This window comes from Culex pipiens, chromosome 2, assembly GCF_016801865.2.
Source record: "Culex pipiens pallens isolate TS chromosome 2, TS_CPP_V2, whole genome shotgun sequence".
NCBI classification, from domain to species: domain Eukaryota; kingdom Metazoa; phylum Arthropoda; class Insecta; order Diptera; family Culicidae; genus Culex; species Culex pipiens.
The window spans coordinates 104,950,594-104,976,000 of NC_068938.1; the positions used below are offsets into that span (position 1 = coordinate 104,950,594).

Consider the following 25,407-nt stretch of genomic DNA (forward strand, 5'->3'; position numbering starts at 1 on the left):
TTTCGAAAAAATGCGATTTTTTCGACACAAATCCGCCTGGGAGAGTCCAAAAACTTAAATTTTCGTCCAATATTGATAGTGCATCTTAATCTATGGACAAAAACCTATCGTTTGAAGATAATACACACCTGATCGAAACAGTTTTTGTATTGATTCCAAGCGATTTTAGAAAATTTGTTCAAAAAAGTGACTTTTTTCAGTAAATCGACTAGGGGGTGCGAGAAAGTATTTTATTATTTTTTCTTGTCTAAGAAAACATTGTTCCTAACATCATAATCTATCATTTAAGAAGTGAGCACCTGAAATTCCTCGACATGACCTCAAAATGGGACAGGCTAATGTACATGAATTGGGATCAAAGGTTGGGGATGATGGGAGGTAGAGAAGACTAAGCTGGTGTGGTGACTTCATCACAAACTTGTAGGTACTGGGATTTAACTATTCTAATGAGAAGTGACAGGTGTCCTAATGGATGAAACCGATGAAAAGAGAAATATATTGCATTCACTTTAAGTTCAAAAATCAGTCTCTTGAAACTTGATTTCGTTTTTTTAATTTTATGTTTATGTGCAAACTATAGAACTAATATTTATAGCGCATTGATTTGAAGTTTTAAAAGCTTCGAATTATGTCTGTTTTTTTTAAATGTCTTTCATGCCTTTGTTATTTTTTTTTAAACTGAATTAATTTGGTAAAAATAAAGTACAAGGAGAATAGCTGAACAAAATAAGTATTTTTTTTAATTCATCAATTTCAAACATTGATTTGGGTCGAGGGAGAAATGAAATTCGTAAGAGTTGTATGAATTTTATAAATAATAGAGATTTTAGAAAAACAAACTTATGACGTTGGATTGTTCTTAGATAGCTTACCAACATTTTCCGAAAATAAGGTGGAATTTGATTAATGAACGTCAATTGTTTGAAAATTGACTCAATTTCGCCCCTGAAGAGTGCAATAAAAATCACCTAACAGTGTTACTTGTTCACGTGAATCGTGTTTCAGAGAAATTTACTAAAATATTATTAAAAGGTCGATTTATTGAAAGGTCATTTTTGGCCAAAAACTTACCTTAACTTTAGACAGTTGCTTAAATGACAGGATTTGTTCTAGAAGCAATGGTTTCTTGAAACACAACCCTATTATTAAATTAAGATAAGAATTAAGTCTAAAAATTGCTAAATCCGTAAAAAACACCTTGACTATATTTCACTCATAGACCTAATGTCACGCCCGTTGGCTACAATGAAAGCTTCGAGAAATGTGAGTTTTGTTTCTTAAAACAAATTTTTGTCATGCAAAAAACTTAATTTTAAAGATTCAATCTTTGTTCAAGATATTTATATTAGTTCTGTTAAAAACACTGAGCAATTCTCTACCAAAACCGGAAATGGATTTTATTTGTATTTTTTGATTTGGCTCAAACTTTGTGGGGGCCTTCCCTATGACCAAATAAGCTATTTTGTGTCATTGGTTCACCCATACAAGTCTCCATACAATTTTGGCAGCTGTCCATACAAAAATGGTATGTAAATATTCAAACAACTGTAACTTTTGAGTGAATTTTCTGATCAATTTGGTGTCTTCGGCAAAGTTGTAGGTATTGTTGAGGACTTTTGAGAAAAAAATAGGTACACGGAAAAAAAAATTTGCAGATTTTTTAATCAACTTTTTTTTCACTAAAACTCAATTTCCCAAAATACATATTTTTTGATTTTCGAGATTTTTTGATATGTTTTAGGGGACAAAAATCCGCAACTTTTGAGCTATAGAGAAACATGGTCAAAAAATCTGCCGCCGAGTTATGAATTTTTGAAAAAAACAATGATTTTTGGAAAAAAATCAAAGTTTCATGCAAAAACAAGTTTGACATTATTTTTTAACGCAAAATTAAGTTTGCAAACGAAAAGCACATTACAATTTTTTTGACAAAGGGCTCCGTTTTTAAGATATAGCCACCGAAAGTTTGATTTTAGCGATTTTTTTTGCAGTTTTTCAATTTTTAAAAATAGTGACCATGAGTGACCATTTCTAAAAATATTTTTTTAGAAAAGTTCAGAAAATTTGCTATAAAATTGTCTAAGAGACATTGAAGATTGGACCTCGGGTTGCTGAGATAGAGCCGCTTTAAGAAAAAGAAACACGAAAATTGAAGTTTTCTAAGTCTCACCAAAACAACCCACCATTTTCTAATGACGATATCTCAGCAACCAATGGTCCGATTTTCAATGCTATTAAAAAAAACATTCGTGAAATTTTCCGATCTTTTTGAAAAAAATATTTTGAAATTTTTTAAATCAATACTAGCATTTTAAATGGGCGTTAAATTCAATGTTTGGCCCTTTTAAAATGTTAGGCTTGATTTTAAAATTTTCAAAAAATTTTTTTTCGAAAAGATCGAAAAATTTCACAAATGTTTCATGTATTAACATTGAAAATCGAACCATTGGTTGCTGAGATATCGTCATTAGAAAATGGTGGGTTGTTTTGGTGAGACTTAGAAAACTTCAATTTTCGTTTTTTTTTCTTAAAGCGGCTCTATCTCAGCAACCCGAGGTCCAATCTTCAATGTCTCTTATACAATTTTATAGCAAATTTTCTGAACTTTCCAAAAAAAATATTTTTAGAAATGGTCACTCATGGTCACTATTTTAAAAAATTTAAAAACTGCAAAAATTTCGCTGTAGAGTCAATTTTGCATTAAAAAATAATGTCAAACTTGTTTTTGCATGAAACTTCGATTTTTTTTTCCAAAAATCACTATTTTTTCAAAAAATCATAACTTGGCGGCAGATTTTTTGACCATGTTTCTCTATACATAGCTCAAAAGTTTCGAATTTTTGTCCCCTAAAACATATCAAAAAATCTCGAAAATCAAAAAATACGTATTTTGGGAAATTGAGTTTTAGTGAAAAAAAAGTTGATAAAAAAATCTGCAAATTTTTGTTTCGTGTACCTATTTTTTTCTCAAAAGTCCTCAACAATACCTACAACTTTGCCGAAGACATAATTGATCAGAAAATTCACTCAAAAGTTACAGTTGTTTGAATATTTACATACCATTTTTGTATGGACAGCTGCCAAAATTGTATGGAGACTTGTATGAGTGAACCAATGACACAAAATAGCTTATTTAGTCATAGGGAAGGCTCCCACAAAGTTTGAGCCAAATAAAAAAATACAAAAAATTAAAATGGTCGAAATCGACCGATTTCGTAGAGAGTTGCTCCACTTATTTAATATGTCAGTACCATGATTTTTCTAGTTTTGCTTAGAAAATAACTAATACTTAACATTCTAACATTCTAACATTCATAAACTAAGGCAATCATCAAATATTCTTTATGTTCATACAATGCCGTCCTCGAATTGGGATGAATCAAATTTGTAAATTAAATAATAGTGATTCTTGAAAATTTACGAAAAAACACTCAATAAAAAGTACTAAAATAAATTTTGGAGGTAAAAAATAATCAAAAAGCGCTGAAATTGAATTTTGATAAAATGCACAGTTTTTTTTTTATTTGAGGGTAAAATCTTTTGTAATGTTTGTGGTTTTATTGAATTTCTGGAAATACATATTTTTTAATTAATAATATTTGTAACAATTGTGAAACTTATCACAGGATAAAGATTTCATTTAACATAACTTTCAAAAATCTTCGAGCAAAATATTTAAACAAACTAGATGTTGTCAAGAGTTTGATAACCTTAGTTTTTTTTAAAGTTTTTGAAGATTGATTATTAATTGTAAAAAATGCTGGAACGCAATATTGCAATGTTCATCGACCAGGGCGGAATTTTAAATAAAACTTGTTATAGGCGAAAAAAACACTTAATTTATTAAACATGTTACTGCAGTAAACATGGCTTGATTTTGATGGCTGGAATTCAAGTTATAATCTAAATATAACAAAGTTTTGTTTGATTTTCAAGCCAGATAGGCTCGTTTTAATCTATAAAATCCCATGTAAAAATGAAATCTTTTTAATAGCAAATATCAAGGTATTGGTGTTTTAATTGTTTACCCTTGAATCATCCTTAAACAGATTTTGAAATAACTTTTCTTTAATCTTTTAATTTTTTTTATGTATTTATCACCTAGCCCTTCAATTGATGCCTTCAAAAATGCAAATAATTACACTTAACAAATGCACTCCAACAAAACAAGCCTCATTCACAACGAAGTGCTGTCAATTTAAAATCCAGCAAATTACACTTGAAACCCATCGCAAAACAACCAATTCAAAACGCGTCCGATAAGCACGCACTTAATAGGCATCACAAAGTGATTAGCAAGGCAACGAGGCACCGCGGTTTACATAATAATCGCACGTGGCTCCCATGTCGAATTAAACGTGCATATTAATTAAGTGTTTGCTCACTAGTCAAACCTGTTGTTACCTCGATTGAAACATGATTTGGAGTTTGTATTTTTTTTCTTCAGTTATTCGAAATTAATCGACTTCCTACTCACTCACTGACGGTGGCAGCAATCGATTTTGTCAATCAAGTCGATACCCTTTCGGCAAAAAACAACCAGCGGCAAACTTCATCAGGATTACAAGATTAAGTTGTCGTACCTGAAAATAGAATGAAATCGAGAGAAGAGAAAAAAAACAAGGTTAGTCTACAAACAGTCTCTTCACACAATTCAGGGCAATGGAATTTAAGATATTCTAGGCAGGTCGTCACCGCCTCGTGCTTTGTTTTGTCTCAAATCAAGCAATTTACTTTCATTTTGGTGACGAGTTGCAGGGAGGTCGTCCTGCTGTGCTGCTTGGGAAGCATCGCGCACGTAATGATTATGTAGGTCGTCACCGAATGTCACGAGTGAAAAGCGGGATTTTCTGGAGTGTTTGCTGGAATCTCGGGAGAGGAATTTGAAGAACGTCGGGATGGAACCCTTTCGGGACTGGCGTGGTTTGTCAAGATTTGTTTTGATATGAAGTTGTAAAAAAAAGTATTAATGCCAGAACATAATTACGCTATTTTTGGATGAAAAATACGTTTTTTTTTTTCGGAATTCTGAGTACGCCATCAAATCGGGCGTCCAATTTTACATAAAAGTCACCGAATTTCTATCTCATCACCGTTTCAGGCTGCAAATTATTGAAAAACACCTCTTTCTTCGCATGTTCAAAAATGGAAGGGGCCGTACCGCCCCTCCGTCACGAGATATATATCAGGGACAAAAGTTATCCCTTAAGACAAAGTTTCACGCAAATCGAAGAGGGCAAACTTTTTCCGATTCCGTGTGAGTTGGTAGAGAATTACCCCATTAATAATAAAAAGTTTGTAAAATTGTCTGCTTTATTTCTTCAAAAAATATTTTGAATTTCTAGAATCATGATTGTTATTTTTTTAGAAAATCAGTTTTTTCTTGTAATTTGTAATAAAGAAGAGCAAGAAATACTCACAAAAGTCTTTGTTTTAATATTAAAAATCGAAATATTTAATAGTTTTCAAAATATTGCGATTTAAAAAAACTAGAGCTAATTAGGTGAGACTGAGAAAAAATCATTAATCACAAAATTTCAGCTATCAGAGGCAGTCCGACTAACAAAGTCGAAACAAGGAAAATTGTAGGTTTTCTCAACCTTTTGAAAATATCTTTGTGTTTTTCCTTTATTTAAGTTTTATATTTATTAATTTTCCTTATTCTATTTATTTTAAAATTGTCAAAGAATTTTTTCTTCGAAAAGTGCACCATAAAATGCCTGTAACTTGAAATCGGTTCAAATTGTGTTAAGCCTTTTCCATTGTAAATTCAATTTAACTTCCAAAAAGATGATTTTTGAAATTTAATTTCACACATTTTCCAAACATCATAACTCCGTTACCGTAAAACGGGGTGACTTTGATAGGTTTGCGATTTTTCCGCAAAATGAAGAGTACAATTAAAATACGTACGGAATGGTTTAGAATCATACTGACCGTGGTAGAGAAGTGTTCAAAGTACCTCAAGAAGAGCTTTTCATAAAATTTTGAAAAGTTTAAAAAGTTAGTTAACTATAATTAAGAAAATGTTGATGAAAGTCATTACATTAAACTTCTCAAAGTGTCATGATTTTCTCAATGAAAATGATTTTGAGTCGGAAAACCGAATGCTTTTTCGGATTCATTTGACAATTTTCCACTAGGAGAAGGTTAAATAAGTTTATTAATATTTAATATATGTGTTTTTACAACACAATTGAAAAAAATATACAAATGTATAGGCAATTTCAGTTGAACAAATTTCATGTAAAATGTGAAAAGTTGTGATTCGTGCTTCGAATTCAGTATAAAATGCAATATAAATCGATAATTTCATAAACAAAACGAGTTTAAAAAATATTTGGGCAGGATTCCGACTTTGTAACATTTTTTCCTAAAATTTAAATGTATTTCGTTAAAAAGCTTATAAAATTAGTTAACTGAATACAAACATTGATTTTTTTTCTTAAAAACTATATCAGCTACTTTAGTGATGGTACATTTAACGTACAAATAAAGTTTGAACAACTTAAATATGATTTTAACAAGAAAAACTATGACTATCAAAGTCACCCCGGAATTTAAACTTAGAATTTTTAACGTGAGTATTTTTCTAAACGCTATTAAAAAAAATTTCCCCAATAGTGCATGTACTTTGTGTGGCCTAACAATCTTGAGAAAAACCAAATATTCCAAAAAAAAAAAAACAAATTAAATCCTATCAAAGTCACCCCGGTTTACGGTACCAGATTGTGCACCATACGAAACCGTAGTGCAAACAATTTTGGGTTTTAAACACGTTAAAACATTTTCAAAAATTTAAAACAATCGTTTTTGGAAAATCAACTTTTAAAAACAACTTGTTCAAAATACAAGAATTGGCATTTTTTCGAGTTTTTTTTCTGAAATGTCCTAATTAAAATCTATATGTTGACTCAAGACATCAAATCGATCAAAATATCCCTTCTCATGATACAGATTAAAAAAGGAAATTTACGAAAATATAGAAAATATGTATCGTGTAGGAAATCAAATTAAAGCTATTTTTGAAATAATTCTAATGGTTTGTGACATTTTTTTTATGTTTCCATTTTTTAAGACTTTTTTTGAAATAGTGAAAACTTAAAACATTTTTTCTGACTGATTTATGAATTTAAAAAAAAAACATGATTTTTCAAAAATATTGAAAATGCTTTGCAAAAAAAGTAATTTCCAAAGTAATTTTACTTTAACTTGATTTAAAATTGAAATAAATTACAGTGCACAGAAAACAGACACGATATTATTCATCAGGGAAGAATTACAGATTCTGTTTTAAAAAGAGAAGTGTAACTTTATATCAGAAACGAGAGAATTTTCATCAGTACACATTTTTAAGATTATATAACTCAAAAAAGAGGTAATATTCAACCAACCAAACTTTCAACTTTTTTTTACCTGTTTATACATATTTTAGAAATTTCAAAATAGTGTCCATGTTTGTCCACTTCTGTATTATTTTTATCCAAATAGCTGAGAAAGATTTTTTTTGAAGTGAATTGAAATTCATATGATAATCCAGGCCAGGTTTGATTTGCGTTAGGTTTTCGATTTTCTTTGTAATATTTAAAATTATTTCATTATATTTTTTTGTTGTCTTTTGGTTAGTCCAGTCAAAAAAGGGTTAAATCACCTTACAAAGCATCACATTTTGTTGAACAAGTCGCCAATCCTTGGAAATTGAATAAAACGTCAAATTATGTGAAGCATCCCCCTAGGTGTCATGTGAAGAATATCACATCTTCCGCGCATAAATGGCAGATTTTATTATTCATGTGATAGTTATCTTCTTCGTTTTCCTCGTCCTTCACCTTTCCAGTGTCAAACTGTGACCATTTTCGGATGTTTCCCGTAACGCGTTCCAGGAATGCCAGAACTCCTGCCGTGACAATCCCTTCCCGCTTGGAGCTCCACCTTTGATTTGAACCAATTTTAGTATGCAAAAGGAGGCTCACCCGGAGGAATCCCGGTCATTGAAATCCGGGTGTGGAGACCAATCTTTCCTTGGAAAAGGACCAACGGCTTTCTGGTGGAGTCAAGTGGAGAATGTTGGGAAAAGGTTTGTTCGATGGAACTCGTCCCCGGTTGCCAATAAGCATGAATACGCCGTACTCTACGTTTGGTGGACAGTTGTAGAAGTGCACAGTAAAATTTGCTGATAGTTAATTTTTTATTTTTTTTTATTATAGTTTGTAAAAGTCACAGATTTGAACATTTTTTCAGAACAAAAAAACAAGTTCAAACAAAATTCGTTCAAAGTGTAAAACCAGCTAGCACTAAACTATTCTTATCTGATTACCCCAATTCTTGGCCTAAAGCTAGAAACTACAAGTCACACAGCCCGGGTTTTTGCCAAGGTCCTCGCTTCTTTTGTAGCAGAAGCAGCAGCAGCACACGAATTATGTAACCTTATCAGTGCCAATGGTTGCACTGGGACCAACCCTGAGGAACGTTTCATTTTCCGACTGTTTGGGCGTTTCACATTCGGTTTGGACTAGTTTTGTGCCGCACCGTCATTTCCTCGAATCGCGTCTCTTTTTGGATTTTTTCCGAGAATATCCCCGGAAATAGGGTAAAGCCAACCTTGATTGTTCACATTTTAGTATTACAGTCGACTCTTTGGTTGTCGATCATTTCGATTTCAATATTGCTCCAGCTGTCAATATTTATTTCAGTCCCTTCCAGTAGCTTGCTTTGATGTTTCGTTCTATAATTTGATAACTCCCGCTCTCGAAGGTCCCTGCAATATCGACAACGAGAGAGTCCACTGTATTATGTTTTCAAGATTTGTATTCATTTTTGAATGATTTGAAAATAATCTTAATCTTTTAGATTTCGATATATTTTACATTTTTAAATCTGATAAAAAGTTTCAAAGTCTAGACTCAAAATCGGTGCCTTTACCCTACCCCAAGTAACACACACGATTACGAAGAATGGCCACAGTTCAAAGCGGTGTCCTTTTTGTCTTTGTTTCGTATGGACAAATAAAAACAAAGCAAAAAAAAGCCCTCGAAAAAGAAAAACAAAGTTCTTTGGCCATCGAAATAAGGAAGCACTTTTGTCCGAGGACGACGTCGTCTTCGACGTTAGTTCTAGTTCGTCGTCTCCGCCTTTATGTAATCAAATATGCACGCAATAATCGTCGTACCCGGGGAGTGTCACACCGAGAGCCATGATGGCCAGGTTCTGTTGGGTGGCCGAGGGGCATTTGGCTTTTGTTGTTTGTTTTTTTTTTGTTTTTCAGCAAAAAGGTGGGGGAAGGAAGTGAATGACCTGCTTTTCGCCAATTGAGTTTCTTCTTTTGTTCTTTTTGTAGTTTAGGTTTTGCACTGAATGCTAATCGAGCTGAACTTTTTTGTGTGAAACTTGAGAGAAAATCTGTTGAAAACTACAACTAGATTAGCTGTATTAATTTGATAATAGTCATTAGTCAGTAGTCAGAAGTCAGTGGTCAGAAGTCAGTAGTCAGTAGTCAGTAGTCAGTAGTCAGAAGTCAGAAGTCAAAAGTCAGAAATCAGAAGTCAGTAGTCAGTAGTCAGTAGTCAGTAGTCAGAAGTCAGAAGTCAGAAGTCAGAAGTCAGAAGTCAGATGTCAGAAGTCAGATGTCAGAAGTCAGTAGTCAGAAGTCAGTAGTCAGTAGTTAGAAGTCAGTAGTCATTAATCAATAGTCAGAAGTCAGAAGTCAGAAGTCAGTAGTCAGTAGTCAGTAGACAGTAGTCAGAAGTCAGAAGTCAGAAGTCAGAAGTCAGAAGTCAGATGTCAGAAGTCAGTAGTCAGAAGTCAGTAGTCAGTAGTTACTAGTCAGTAGTCATTAGTCAATAGTCAGAAGTCAGAAGTCAGAAGTCAGTAGTTAGTAGTCAGTTGTCTTTAGTCAATAGTCAGAAGTCAGAAGTCAGTAGTCAGTAGTCAGTAGTCAGTAGTCAGTAGTCAGTAGTTAGTAGTCAGTAGTCATTAATCAATAGTCAGAAGTCAGAAGTCAGAAGTCAGTAGTCAGTAGTCAGTAGACAGTAGTCAGAAGTCAGAAGTCAGAAGTCAGAAGTCAGAAGTCAGAAGTCAGAAGTCAGATGTCAGAAGTCAGTAGTCAGTAGTCAGAAGTCAGTAGTCAGAAGTCAGAAGTCAGAAGTCAGTAGTCAATTGTCAGTAGTCAGTAGTCAGAAGTCAGTAGTCAGTAGTTAGTAGTCAGTAGTCATTAATCAATAGTCAGAAGTCAGAAGTCAGAAGTCAGAAGTCAGTAGTCAGTAGTCAGAAGTCAGTAGTTAGTAGTCAGTAGTCATTAGTCAGTAGTCAGAAGTCAGAAGTCAGTAGTCAGTAGTCAGTAGTCAGTAGTCAGAAGTCAGTAGTCAGAAGTCAGAAGTCAGAAGTCAGAAGTCAGATGTCAGAAGTCAGATGTCAGAAGTCAGTAGTCAGAAGTCAGTAGTCAGTAGTTAGAAGTCAGTAGTCATTAATCAATAGTCAGAAGTCAGAAGTCAGAAGTCAGTAGTCAGTAGTCAGTAGACAGTAGTCAGAAGTCAGAAGTCAGAAGTCAGAAGTCAGAAGTCAGAAGTCAGAAGTCAGAAGTCAGAAGTCAGATGTCAGAAGTCAGTAGTCAGTAGTCAGAAGTCAGTAGTCAGTAGTTACTAGTCAGTAGTCATTAGTCAATAGTCAGAAGTCAGAAGTCAGAAGTCAGTAGTTAGTAGTCAGTAGTCTTTAGTCAAAAGTCAGAAGTCAGAAGTCAGTAGTCAGTAGTAAGTAGTCAGAAGTCAGTAGTCAGAAGTCAGAAGTCAGAAGTCAGTAGTCAATTGTCAGTAGTCAGTAGTCAGAAGTCAGTAGTCAGTAGTTAGTAGTCAGTAGTCATTAATCAATAGTCAGAAGTCAGAAGTCAGAAGTCAGAAGTCAGTAGTCAGTAGTCAGAAGTCAGTAGTTAGTAGTCAGTAGTCATTAGTCAGTAGTCAGAAGTCAGAAGTCAGTAGTCAGTAGTCAGTAGTCAGAAGTCAGTAGTCAGTAGTTAGTAGTCAGTAGTCTTTAGTCAATAGTCAGAAATCAGAAGTCAGTAGTCAGTAGTAAGTAGTCAGAAGTCAGTAGTCAGAAGTCAGAAGTCAGAAGTCAGTAGTCAATTGTCAGTAGTCAGTAGTCAGAAGTCAGTAGTCAGTAGTTAGTAGTCAGTAGTCATTAATCAATAGTCAGAAGTCAGAAGTCAGAAGTCAGAAGTCAGTAGTCAGTAGTCAGAAGTCAGTAGTTAGTAGTCAGTAGTCATTAGTCAGTAGTCAGAAGTCAGAAGTCAGTAGTCAGTAGTCAGTAGTCAGTAGTCAGAAGTCAGTAGTCAGAAGTCAGAAGTCAGAAGTCAGAAGTCAGATGTCAGAAGTCAGATGTCAGAAGTCAGTAGTCAGAAGTCAGAAGTCAGAAGTCAGAAGTCAGATGTCAGAAGTCAGTAGTCAGAAGTCAGTAGTCAGTAGTTACTAGTCAGTAGTCATTAGTCAATAGTCAGAAGTCAGAAGTCAGAAGTCAGTAGTTAGTAGTCAGTAGTCTTTAGTCAATAGTCAGAAGTCAGAAGTCAGTAGTCAGTAGTAAGTAGTCAGAAGTCAGTAGTCAGAAGTCAGAAGTCAGAAGTCAGTAGTCAATTGTCAGTAGTCAGTAGTCAGAAGTCAGTAGTCAGTAGTTAGTAGTCAGTAGTCATTAATCAATAGTCAGAAGTCAGAAGTCAGAAGTCAGAAGTCAGTAGTCAGTAGTAAGTAGTCAGAAGTCAGTAGTCAGAAGTCAGAAGTCAGAAGTCAGTAGTCAATTGTCAGTAGTCAGTAGTCAGAAGTCAGTAGTCAGTAGTTAGTAGTCAGTAGTCATTAATCAATAGTCAGAAGTCAGAAGTCAGAAGTCAGAAGTCAGTAGTCAGTAGTTAGTAGTTAGTAGTCAGTAGTCATTAATCAATAGTCAGTAGTCAGTAGTCAGAAGTCAGTAGTCAGTAGTTAGTAGTCAGTAGTCAGTAGTCATTAGTCAATAGTCAGAAGTCAGAAGTCAGTAGTCAGTAGTCAGTGTTCTTCAAAAAATGCCTCCAATTTCCAATTCTCAAACTTTTCCTTTCATCAACCATCCCAACCGTCTGATTGCGATTCCTGTTGGCGCCAGAAATACTATTTTCAGCCCATAATCGCCATATCCGTGTAGACAACTTTGTGGTGGCGGGCCACACGTAGGAGGTGAAACTTTTCCCCAAGTTCACCGGAAATAACAGGGAAAAAATCCTACCCCAAAGCGTAGAATGGGAAGGTAATTTACCTTGTCGTTATGCGGCTGACAAAACACAAACCAACACACTTTTCCTGAAACCGGAAGGGGGTGGAGGTGGAAATGAGGTAAAACAAACGGCGCCACACGACTGGAAATTGCAACAGACACGAATGTGAATTTTCCTTTTTTTGTGGAAAAAATCCCAAAGTTAAGAAGGGAAATATAAAAGATAATTTAATTTCTAAATGAATAACGAATGAACAACTGCAAGTTTGAAAACACTTTCAATTATTCCATGCCCGGAAATTGACCACCCTACCCTAGTCTCGTCCGGGGGAAAAAAGTGGAAAACTGTTTTCCATTTCCGTCGAACTTTTCCCCCGGTCACGATTCCGGGCTCGGCGGTCGAGTTTAGGCTCCCACACCGAGGTCAAGCCAAGATAAACCGTGTAAAAATAACTTTACCAGGTTTGTGAGGTTTCGTGCCAAAGGGAAATTCAAGCTTTTCACCATTGGGTGGTAATGAATTGGCGAGGCCGTTAGACGAAATTGATGGGCAATTTTTGGCAGGGGGGGACCACTTCTTTGCGAACATGATTGGTGAGTTGGTGGTGGCAGAAGCTGATTTGTATTCAAATTGTTTTATTATGTGTGAGAAAATTGATATTCAACACATTGTGAGCAAAACTAGTCCCGCGATTCCACACAAAAACATACACACACGCTGTGCAATAGATAAAATCAACACAAATTTTCCAGCAAAAACCACACACGATCACGCCAATCGAAGCGAGCACGATTCGGCATTTGGGTGGAAAAGTGGAAAATGAAAGCCAATTGACATTCGGCGTTTGGACACGTGTTTTTCCCGGCGCGCGCGTTCGATCGAAGCGAATCCTTCACAAACAACGCGCGCACACACACACTCAAAGTTTAATTGGTTTATTTTCGTGTACGAGTTTTTGGTTCGTGACAGGACATCAGCGTGCTACTGTTGACGAGTAACATCAACAATAACGTTTGTGGGAAAAGCCGGTGAGCGTCAATCTACTGAATGTTGATTTTTGATATTGATATGTTTTGGATTGGAAATTGAAAGCGGATCAAAAGTGACGATTGCAGAGTGGGAACAAGTTGCACTAGGACTGAGCACATTTTCTAAAACTTTTCATCACTGATAAAAAACATGAAAATGCGATACTGACTATCATATAAATACATATTTCTTTTATTTTCTAGGCATCATACAAATGAAAAAAAAAACTCAAAATAAGCATTTAATATGGGCATAAGGGTGAAAATTTAAGAAAATCGATCATAAGGAGTACCACCTGATTCGATTCCTTAGGCACAAATAGAGTAACTGTGAAAATTTTGAGCGAAATCGCTTCAGGTTTAAGCGAGAAATTTGTAAAGTAATTTGTAATTCTTAAAAATTTTGGTTTAGTTTAAACCAGTGTTGCGTTCCTCACGCGCTCACGCGCTCGTGAGCGCTCACTTTTCGCTCATTCGTGAGGAGGAGCGCTGCGCGAGCTAGCTCACGTTTGCCCGCGCTCACGTTTGCTCCGATTTTTTCAGCTCGCGTTTGCCCCACGCTCGCGCTCGCGCTCATGTTTCGCTCACGGAGCGCTCACTATGGAAGTATCGCGAATCGTTTAACTTTTTGAGACAGTTTTTTGTTTTTCAATCCTAGTTAGATTTTGTACTTAATGTGCAGCATGTCAGTGGAAACAAGGGAAGGGTATGAGCGCGTGAACAAAAAAGGACTGTAAACCTTAGAAAAACTTACAAAACAATGAAATAATTCAAGAAGATTTATGCTGGGGTAAGTTCGATTCATTTTTATATGCTTGGTTGATAAAAATATAAAATTAAACTGTTTTATGTACCTAAACAGTCTGTTGGCTACCATTCCAGCGTGCGGATCAGAATGAGCAACCATTGAACAAAAGTCATTCCATTTAATAAATCGTTCAGTGCTTGGAAACGGCTGATCATTTTTATAAAGTTAATCTTTCTCTGTCTCATTCTAGAAAATAGGGTAAAATTGTTAAAACAGTTCTCTATTTACAAAAAGCCTCCAAATTGCTGTAGTGTTTGAAATAACCCATTTGAATGAAATAATAAAAATTGTCATTGTTATGTTTTAGCACATAAAGGGTGGCTCCTTTTCCGTCAAGTAAATTATATCTAACACCTCCGCTACCAAGCCTCTGAAAATATTCAGTTACAGATTCAATAAATGATTTTTTGAATATGTTCCGAATATGAGGGATGATTATAACTTTTATAAAGCTTTACTGGTGTCTTTTTAAAGGTCCAATAAAACAATTTTTATTTGTTTTTAAAACCACCTTGAGTCAAAACTCCGGATTCTAAAAACTTAAAATAAACATTTGTCAATTAATTCTTTTTTTGTACACATCAGTGCATCTCTTCACGTCAATGATTTTTTACATTAAGAATGAGTTAGCTCTTTGTTAGCACACTCAAGAGTGAATCATTCTGCCCCTTGGCTAATTCTGAATTTAAATAGAACGTATATTTCGGTTCGTCGACTAAATCCATTTTATTGCTTACTTTTGTTTGTTTGACCACTTTCTTGTTTGTTTTTGCTGCCTGTGCTGAGATAGTTCTAGAAACTTCGTTTCAAACAGGCAGATGCTTCAACAGGGAAAAACAGCTACCTACTTTCGCTCACCAGCTCACGTGAGCGCAAAACGCTCCGGTGAGCGTGAGCGAGCACGAGCTACCTGATAAAAACTCACGCTCCAGCTGGAGCCAGCACGCTTTCCGTGAGCGCTCGCTCATTCGCAACCCTGGTTTAAACCTTTAAAGAGATTTTTTTTAATATAAATATAATTACAAATCAAAATTTGATTTCGATTGTTCGAATAAAACATGTTGTGGTGGCAATGCTAATATGACTAAAGTAGAAAACTTTAAAGAAAGCAGAAATGTAGGTATTCAAAATTAATTCAAAAATCATAACGCACATTACATTAACGGCTCAACCTCAAACTCATTTTGCTCTTAAAAACCACCTCGGGATTTGAGCTCATAACATTTGGGTACGCATCTGAGTTGAAATTTTATTTAAAATGGAGAAAGAATGGTTGAGAATTTTTTTTGGAACGATTTATCATTGCAGTTGCACTTTATTTTAAAATACAACTACGCAATTTTTCAACGTTTGCTATACCATTTTTGAATTAGTATAAAAATCTATGATGATTCAGGTAAATTAAATTAATAATATTTTTGTTCTTCATTATCTTTGCAAAATACGATTTTACAGCCACAAAATGTTCAACCATGCCACGACCTTGACCAGACCAGATTAAAATTCTTACAAAATACTGTATTTCCTTATTCAATGTTTGGCAGGAAAACTGCAATTAAAAGCTTACGAACAATATTTTTGCAATTTTTATTTTGTTGATCAATAACTATGAAAAAATTGATTGGAAGTTGTTTTGAATAAAACTGTTGTTGAAATGAAAACATCCTTAAGAACTTGTATTTTTGGATATTTATGATTGAAATAATGTCATTTTTTTTTTCAAGTAAACTATTTTTTCATTTGGCCCGCAAGCTCATGTGAGCTTAAAATTCTAAAACTTTGAGCGCCCCTGCCTTAACTGATTTGGCTCAAAATTTGCACAGTTATATTTTTACCATAAGAATCAAACTAGGAGCTTTCTCTTAAGATTTAAAAAAAATCTTTTTTCTTCTTGTCACCCTTATTGGTGGCTCCTCATTTATTAAATTGGAAGAAGTTTATTACGTGTATTTTATTTTTTGTTCAAAATGGTTACTTTCAAAGTTGAACAAAAACGGAAAAATACGTTAAATTTTAGGAAAAAGTTTCCATGGATAACTTTTGGTTTTGGAGCTTTGGTGTCTTCAGAAGAGTTGTTGTAAATAAAAAGAGGCAACTTTTGGCTTGGTTGAAAATTAGGGTGATTCACGATTAGGGTGATTTTGAAAATCTAACTTTTCAGAATTATTGTTGGGAATGTTTTGTCTTCTAGAAAGTTGTTTTCTTGCTAATTCAAGCAACTTTGTCCAAGTCATCGAAATTTTATCTCGTAATCTACGCCTTCTACGACCAAATTTATAGAAAGCATCTAAGCAAACCTTAAAAAATCAGTTTTTTGAACGTGGAAATTCAGGGTTAAGTTTTAGAGAAAAGAAATTTGAATCTGCCTTCAGAATTGAACTAAAGTGTCGAAAAATCGATTTTTGGTCATATTTTGGGTTTCCATGTAAAATTATCATTTAAACCCAAAATATGACCAAAACTCGATTTTTGACAATTTGGGTCAATTTTGAGGGCAGGGTGGTCCCATATGATTTTCCCTTGAAAATTAGCCTTTTTCAAATGAAGATATCTCGAGTTTAAAGAAAAACACCCTTGAGAATTTATCAGCGTTTGTAGTGCTGGATCTCCTCTTTCAAATGCAACATGGAACTTAAAATTTGGCTTACGCCTTTTCGAGATATTTGAGTTTTAAATTTGCATCTTTTTTACCTTAAAATGGATGTAACATTTGACCCTTAAGTCCAAATTGACTTGTCAAAAAATAAAAATGTTCGTTTTTTAGAGCTCTAAAAGTGACCTGAATTTTATTTTTCTCTCAAACTTAATCTTGAATTTCCACGTTCAAAAAACAGATTTTTTAAAGGTTTGCTTAGATGCTTTCTATAAATTTAGTCGTAAACGGCGTAGATTACGTGATAAAATTTTGGTGTCTTCGACAAAGTTGCTTGGATTGGCAAGAATACAACTTTCTTGAAGACAAAAAAAAATCCCAACAATAATTCTGAAAAGTTAGATTTTCAAAATCACCCTAATCGTGAACCACCCTAATTTTCAACCAAGCCAAAAGTTGCCCCTTTTTATTTACAACAACTCTTCTGAAGACACCAAAGCTCCAAAACTTCGCCATTTTTCGGAAAATCCGTTTTCCACTTAATTTTGCGATCTGGACCACTGTGCAGTGTTCATATTTGTTTACAAATTTAATAAACTATATTATACAAATAATAATCTCAACTTAGAAAATCGAAAAAATATTGCGAAAAATAAGATTGCGAAAATTAATTATTCTAGGTGTATTGAAATCTGTCCTCATTTTCCAACTGACGATGTATATGCCAAAGAATTCCCAGGATATTGGAAGGGGTCGTACCGACTTTTCATCAGGAAAAATCTAAAAACTGTTCAGAGAATCGAAAAGTCGATCAATATCGGAACAACTTTTCTATATCATTGAGTTGCCATTAATATGCTCTTTAAAAATTCTCTAAATTGACAAAACATAATTTTTGGATAAAGATATTTAAATTACCAGCTTAAATTTAATTAAACCCCGCTTACGCATAAATTTGCTTCACAGTTCCATCTGTGGTTAACTTATGCAAATTAAATATTCTAAAGTTTGGTCCGGAGATTGAAACCCATTCCAGTGGAATAAACCCCCAAGGGTTCTATTTTCCACTGTTCCGTATTCCATCATGAGACAAACGATGTTACGGTTAGAAAACATGTTTCCACTTTCTGTCTCGATGTTGTGTTGTGTGTTGACACCGCCAATCATAAGGACAACATATTTCGTGTGGCGCTGCTCTCCACCACGTGTCATTGTTGCCACTTTGGTCCATCACGACGACGACAACGGCAACGCTTCCGGCCACGGTGGAAAAGCTTTTTTTCTCTCTCTATCTCTCTGCTGGTACCTCCTAAAGCTGTTATTTTTCAAACGACGACGACGACGATATGCAAAAACTATAAAACTGTTAGCTAAGCACCACCAGCCAGTCTAGTCTACAGTGCATAGTACCACAGACTAGAACCAGTTGATGATGCCACTCTCCCTTACTCTCCGTGTGGCTGTTTGGTGACAAGTTTTGGTTCGAGTTTTTACTATTTTGGAGACCCCTCCGTCTCCCCCCCCCCTCCACCCCTCTGGCAGTTGGTGGTGTTTTTGGGGAATACAAGATTTTGCTTTTTGCCAGCGAGGAATCTATACTACACCGACCCCTCGGGGCGTATTTATTTAGTTTGAAACTATATCACAACACAAAAGCGAAACGACTAAACGCAACAAACGCAAGCAGAAGCAGATGCTCGGGCCGGCATGCAGATCTGCGGCGACCGGTTTGTGCATAAACTATTTTTGGAAAAGAGGCACTTGCAGTTGGGTGGGTGTTTTGGACGGTCGAAGCAAATTGGGTTCAGGGTGAAATGAAAAAAAAAAAAAATCAGGTAGGATAATAACTGATTTTTTATCATGAATGACTTTGTTAATATTTTGAAAATTAGTGAAATTTTGATAATATTGTAGAAAAAAACTTTTAAACTACAATTCTTGCTTTTAAGTCAGGTCATAACTCATAATTTCGTGATTGATGTATTAACTTGTTGTTTTAATGAAGTCTTAGTTTTTGTGTAATAATGTTAATTGTTTTCTAGTCTTTTGTTCTATTTATTTTAGTTTAGTCTGTCTTTTTCTTTCTTTGACATTTTTTTATTTAACTTTTACACAATTGTTTTTGCTTATTAAATTTTAAGATTTATATTTGATTACTGTCTTTCTTTTCATTTCTTTGTATTTGTTCGCCTTTCTTCGTTTTTATTTCTATTCTTTGCATTAATTTGTATTTTTTGGTACTTCTATTAATTTCTTTCCATTTCTTTATGTTAGATTTTTTGTCTATACCTTTTTCTATCTGACTTCTTTCAACTTTATTTTCGCCCTTTTTTATTAAAATGTATTGTCCTTCTATCCATTTTTTTGTGATTCTTAATATTTTTTTTCTTTATGATATGTCGTCGCATTTCTTTGTCTTTCTTTGTCTTTCTTTCTCTTTCTTTGTCTTTCTTTGTCTTTCTTTGTCTCTCTTTCTCTTTCTTTGTCTTTCTTTGTCTTTCTTTGTCTTTCTTTGTCTTTCTTTGTCTTTCTTTGTCTTTATTTGTCTTTCTTTGTCTTTCTTTGTCTTTCTTTGTCTTTCTTTGTCTTTCTTTGTCTTTCTTTGTCTTTTTTTGTCTTTCTTTGTCTTTCTTTGTCTTTCTTTGTCTTTCTTTGTCTTTCTTTGGCTTTCTTTGTATTTCTTTGACTTTCTTTGTATTTCTTTGACTTTCTTTACCTTTTTTTTGCTTTTTTCTTTGTCTTTCTTTGTTTTGTTTTAGTATTTATTTGTCTTTTTGTCATTCTTTGTCTTTCTTTGTATTTTTTGCTGTTCTTTGTTTTTTTTTTCTACTTTACATCATGGCTTTCCCTGAAATCATTCTATCATTATCTTTATATTCTTATTAGTCTTCAATTCAGTTTGAGTCATCCAAGATAAATTTAGTGTTTTCTAGTTTTTTAGTTTTCTTCGTTTTTTACCGTTTTTAAAGTTTAGAATTTGGCTTTAGATATTTTTTGTTTTTTTTTTCGATTTTTGAAGAAGTTTTTTTTTAATTTTTAATTTGATACAGTTTTTTGATCATTTCTTATCTTTAAATATTATTCATTTGGATTTTCTAGTGTATTCTATTATTTTCCAGATTTATGAAGAAGTATGATATACTGTTACTTGTCGTTTATAGTCTTTATCTCTTTTTCTCTATCTTTCTTTTTAATTTTTTATTTTTTTTTTCGTCTTTTTCTTCTTATTCTTTCTTGCATAGACAAATTATGGATTTAATTTTAGATTTTTTTGAAGAAATATTTTTCTTTTTGTCTCAATATGTTTTTCTTAATTCATTAAAATTCAAGATTTGTCAAGACTTTTTCTATTTCATTAAGTATTTGTATTCTCACATAATCTTTTTCTTGTTTTCTCGCATTGTTAGTTTAAATTGATTTCTGGTTGCTGTTGATTTTTTGTGGAATTTTCTTTTATTTTTGGTTATTTCTTGACAAAATTAAAAATTTTGTAATTTGATGCATTTTTGTATCATGTTTTTAAGAATTTGTCTAAACATGATTTGTTTTTTTTTTAGATTTATTTTGATAATTCTAGTAATTTTATAAAACAATACAATCAAAGTCTTTCCAATTAGTTTTACTCGTTCAAATTTCTTTCTGTTGATATTTGTTTTTTTTTTCTGTCTAATGTCTTGTGTTTTGGTGTTCTGTCTAATGTCCTAATTTAGTCATTTTGATTCTTGGAAGCAATGTGTATTTTTCCGATTTTTTTTTTGAGCGTGAAGTTATTTGAAAAATTTATGTTCACTTATCTGTTCTTATTTTTAAATCTTTTTTAGCACCTTTTTGTTATTAAGTTGTAATTTTTGATATTATGTGTCAGTTTTTTTTCATTAGTTTTTTGTTATGATTATTTTTGTTTACGGTTTACGTTGTCTTGCTTTTCTGTGACTTAATTGTTGTTCAAAAATATGTCCATAGTGAGTTATCCAATCAACCCGAATTGTCCCCTCATCTCTTTCGATTACCGATTCCTGAAGGAGCCTTCCCTGGAAAACATTCCAGGATCAAGAGACTCTGGAACCAGTAGTCGATTGTGTGCACTTCGGCAGCTGCCGTTTGATGTTGTTCAGTGGTCCTCTCTCGCGCGCCCCACCATGAAATATTCAAATTTGTGTGCTCTTTTTCCAGCTGATGACATTCTCAGAAGCGAGGGGGGAGTGATGTCTTTTCGGGAGGGAAAACTGGTTCCAGTTTTGCATAAAACGGCGCTGAGCGATTTTCACACACACAAGAAAAAGGTACGTCCAAAGGCGCTTTCCGAAAAGCGAAACGGACCGGGAAAAGTGCATCCTTTTAGGAGAGAGAGAGAAAGAGGGGGGTTTTGAATAAAAATGCAATCAAAGTTTTACTCGCCCTGCGGGATTGAATGAATTTATTTTCGCCAGATTTGCGCTGAAAGGGGAATGCGGTTTTTGGAAGTGCTCATCGTCTTTTGACAAAAAAGAGTTGATTTTCTTAGGTTTGATTTTTTTCTGAACTCAAAAGAGTTTTAGCCAAATTTTAAAGCAAATAAATTCAGCAAATAACTAACACGAAAAAGAGTTGAAAAAAGCGTGGAAAACCAAGCAGCAAAAAAATGCCTTCAAACTGTGTAAAAATGGCACAACCTCACGCATGACACGAGCGATGTTTTCCGGCCTTATTTTCGCGGTTGGATTTTTATTTTATTTTGTACGGTTGGCGGTGAAGCGACCCTCGCCTTACCAGAAAAATTCACAGTAGATTTTCTCTGTTAAAAACGAAAATATTAGGAAAAAGGCGAATCAGGAGAGTTGTAAGAAAAAGGAAGACAAATAAAAATCAATTAGGAGCGTAGGACGGGAAAACCCGACAACACTTTTATGACCCACTTAAGTGGCACGCGCAGAAAGGTGCCCGACGAGAAACAAACAAATAACAATATCTGTGAAAAAAGGACAGGCACGACTGGAAAATAAATAAAGATTACATTATCTATGGGTTAAGTCATAAAAGGACTGCGACTAATTTCTGAGAAAAATCTGAGAATTAGAGCGCGGTGGAAAGAAATAGAACATTTATATTAGGATTTTAAGAGTGAGAGAAATAAAATAGGCCAGGATATTATGTATAACTTGGAAGGATTTTTAGAGTGGGGGGAAAAATAAATAAAATAAGAAAAAAAGAGAGTTATATATTGTAGAATTCTGGGAATTAAGGAAACTTTTCATTATATCAAGAAAAATACAGGTTGGAGGGGGGGTTGTAAATGAGACAAAAATATATTATATAAGTTAGAGGAAGAATTTTTGGAGTGAAACCAAAAAGGACGGATATATTATGCAACATCAAAAACTAGAGTGGGGGTAAAAATATAAGATATTAAATAATTAAATAAATAACTAGATTTAGTATAAAAACCCAAGCTGAAATCAAATAAAGGCAGTCAGTAAATGAGACAGTGAAAGAGAGTGAAAGTGTTTGATCCGAAATATCCAGTCGAAGTGCCTTGGACTTAGCCGGCTGCACGCTTCAAAGTGGTGACAAGCGGAAAGTTTCACTCTGAAACTGGAACGTCATTTCTGCTGGCTTAACCAGTTAGAAAAGTTTTGTAATAGAAAAGTAAAGTGTTAGAAGTGTCACAAGAATCTTAAAATGATAATTTGGTAAGTACCATTTTTTTTTTTTCCATATTTTTACTAACACCTTTTTTTTTCGGGGACTTAGAGTTTTTCTGACCAACTCTAAACTTAAAAAAAAACTTGTGGATTTCTCTAATTAAGGAAACAGCCTGAGAGTCTGCAGAAAATAATTTACTTTTTTAAAAGTAAGACAAATTTCCTTCCCTTAATCACGATGGAAGAATTAAATAAATTGGACAACTATTTTTCGTTGGAAATAGCAAATTTATTGGAAGCTATTCCTAAATCTAAAGAAGAAATCGAACAGAAGACAATAGAAATAGCAGAAGCTGTTGAAAATTATAAGCAACTATTAATTGCTTCAAGGGATACTCTTCAACCTAAAGAGTTCAACAAAATTAACAATGGGTTCAAAGAAGATCACAAAAATCTTCAAGAAGCTCTTGAAGTTTTTGCTAAAAAATTAATTATATATTCTGATGATGAGGAGAAATATGGCGAGGTAGAAAATTTAAAGATTATTCCCGTCAGTTTAAAAATTAAAAAGAACACTAAAAATCCAAGTTCTTACGAATTTCCAATGGATTCAGCAATTAATTGCATTCCAGATTTCTTTGGACATGCAGAAGATTTAACTTCATTTATTGATCAAATTAATTATTTTTACAGTAAAATGCCAAAAGGAGTGTCTCATACCCCTTTGATCAATGTAATTAAACTGAAATTAAAAGGTAGAGCAAAATTTTTTGCAAATTCAATTTCAAATTTACCATGGGAAAAGGTTGAACAGAATATGATTGAAGAATTCAGTGTAAAAAAATCATCGGTAAATATTTTCAAAACAATTGGTACAATCTCACAAAAGCAATTTGAGAAATTTAAGTCATACAAAAACAGAGCATTGGAAATTCTTGCAGACTTAGAGTCCGTAGAAGACTTCAATAAGAACAGTTTAGTTATGAAAAATTTTAAACTTCATTTCATTGCGGGTTTAAACAACATTGAATTACAGCGCACTGCGAGAAATATTGTGGAAACAGATTTTAGGCAATTTTTGAATACTCTCGAACATCATTACGTCAGTGATGAAGAATTTGAAGATCTTCAGAAACACGTACAGAAAATGAACATACAGACACCAACTGTGAAAACCAACTTCAGAAGCCAATGTAAACACTACAATAATAATAATAACGGTAATTTAGCGAATAGTGCACCAGTTTTTCGAAATAATTATCACCAAAATTACCACAGGAATAATGATAACAGAAATGTTACGCAGGAAAATAATAGATTCCGGCATCAACAATAACATCATGATTTTAACCAAAATCATTCAAACAATCGACCGAACCAAAATTTTAACGCTAATAGAGAAAATAGCTCTCAACAGAATAATATGTCTAATAATTCTAAAACATATTATCCACAACGAAAAAACTAATTTTTGGGGTTTTCGATAGATTTGGCGTCCGAAATACCCGGCAAAATGGAAAATTCAATAGACGCTCTAATTTCCGAGCTCGAAATCGTTTTAGGAGACGGAATTATAATCGGAATAATATTTGGAATAATAATAGTTTAAGAGAGCAAAGAGAATTTTATAACCCCCCTCACGAAATTCTCAAAATAATTTTAACTCCTTTTCTACAATTTAGATTAAGAATTGCTTCAAAACAAAACCCGTTTAATTTTATTCACTACTTGCTTGACACAGGTGCAAGTGTTAATATAATAAGAAGCAATGTTTTAAATAAAATAGGTTATTCTCATGTCAATTTTAAAGATAATATTTCTTTAACTGGCATCAATAATACGTGTAATGAAACAATGGGTTCAGTTATAATCGAATTGTTGATTGGTAACACAATTTTCAGTACAAAATTTTATGTTATGAAGAATTTACCTGTACCGGGAATTATTGGTGCAGAATTCTTGAAGAGACACACTCTTTTCATTGATAAAAATTTTAATTTCATTGTTTTACAAAAACCAAGATTATATTTTAATAATCATTATAACAAAAATGAGGAGAATCTTGCAGATATTAATTGTGAAGAGATATCTACTTCAAGTGACGATGAAAATGACGGGAATGAAGAAAACGCAAATATTATAGCTTATTGTGAAAATAATGCTCAAACGTATGAAATACATAATTCACCTCAAAGTAATTTTGATGATGAATTATGCATTCCCAAGGAATTAAACTTGGATATTGACAAAGATTGTGACGTCATTGAATATAAAAAGTTCAAATATGTATGCGGCGAAGAAAGATTAAAAAAACTTTTAGAAACAATTAATTTAAAACATCTAAATAATGAAAATCATGACGCCATAGTTTTCATGATTCGAAAATTCAATAAATTATTTTTCCTCGAGGGCGATGAATTGACTTTTACAAATGCAGCAATTCACGAAATCGAAACAACAACAAACATACCAATTAATAAACGGCAATATAGAATGCCAGAATCTACGAAAACTCATATTGACGAACAGATCGAAGAAATGCTTAAATTAGGAATTATTCAACCTAGCAAAAGTCCTTGGAATGCTCCTGTACTGTGCATCCCGAAGAAAGTGGGAGCTGATGGCAAGAAAAAATACAGAATCGTGGTTGATTTTAGAGCATTAAATCTTATAACGAAACCATTTGTTTTTCCGATTCCATTAATAAACGAGATTCTGGATAACATTGGTGATGCTCAATATTTTTCTTCGATTGATTTAAAATCAGGATTTTATCAAATACTCATTCATCCAAAAGATGCGGCTAAAACTGCATTTTCTACTTGGAAGGGACATTATGAATTTTTAAGAATGCCTATGGGTCTCAAAAACAGTCCGGCAACTTTTCAAAAGCTAATGAATATTATTCTTTTTGAAATTCAACCAGTGAAGGCTTTTGTCTATCTGGATGACATTATTATATTTGGAAATACCATAAAAGAACATAACGATAATCTGTTCAAAATTTTAAATGCTTTAAGTCGTCATAATTTGAAAGTGGAGCCGTCCAAATGTAGCATTTTGAAGACACAAATTAAATATTTGGGTCATACTATTGACAAACATGGAATTAGACCAACGGAAGATAATAT

At 33.5% G+C, this 25,407-nt stretch overlaps 1 protein-coding gene across 6 annotated transcripts in view; it reads right to left on the minus strand.

Moving 5' to 3' along the window:
- LOC120428509 (homeobox protein 2) overlaps positions 1 to 25,407 on the minus strand; it is a 278,477-nt gene that overhangs the window by 39,523 nt on the left and 213,547 nt on the right. Inside the window, exon 1 of one of the 6 annotated variants that reach the window (XM_039593555.2) lies at positions 4,478 to 4,499. The exons of the other annotated variants lie outside the window; for them this stretch is intronic. The gene's annotated coding sequence lies outside the window, so the exon portion shown is untranslated. Of the gene's footprint in view, positions 1 to 4,477; positions 4,500 to 25,407 lie in introns of those variants that run through there. 6 annotated transcript variants of the gene reach the window in all.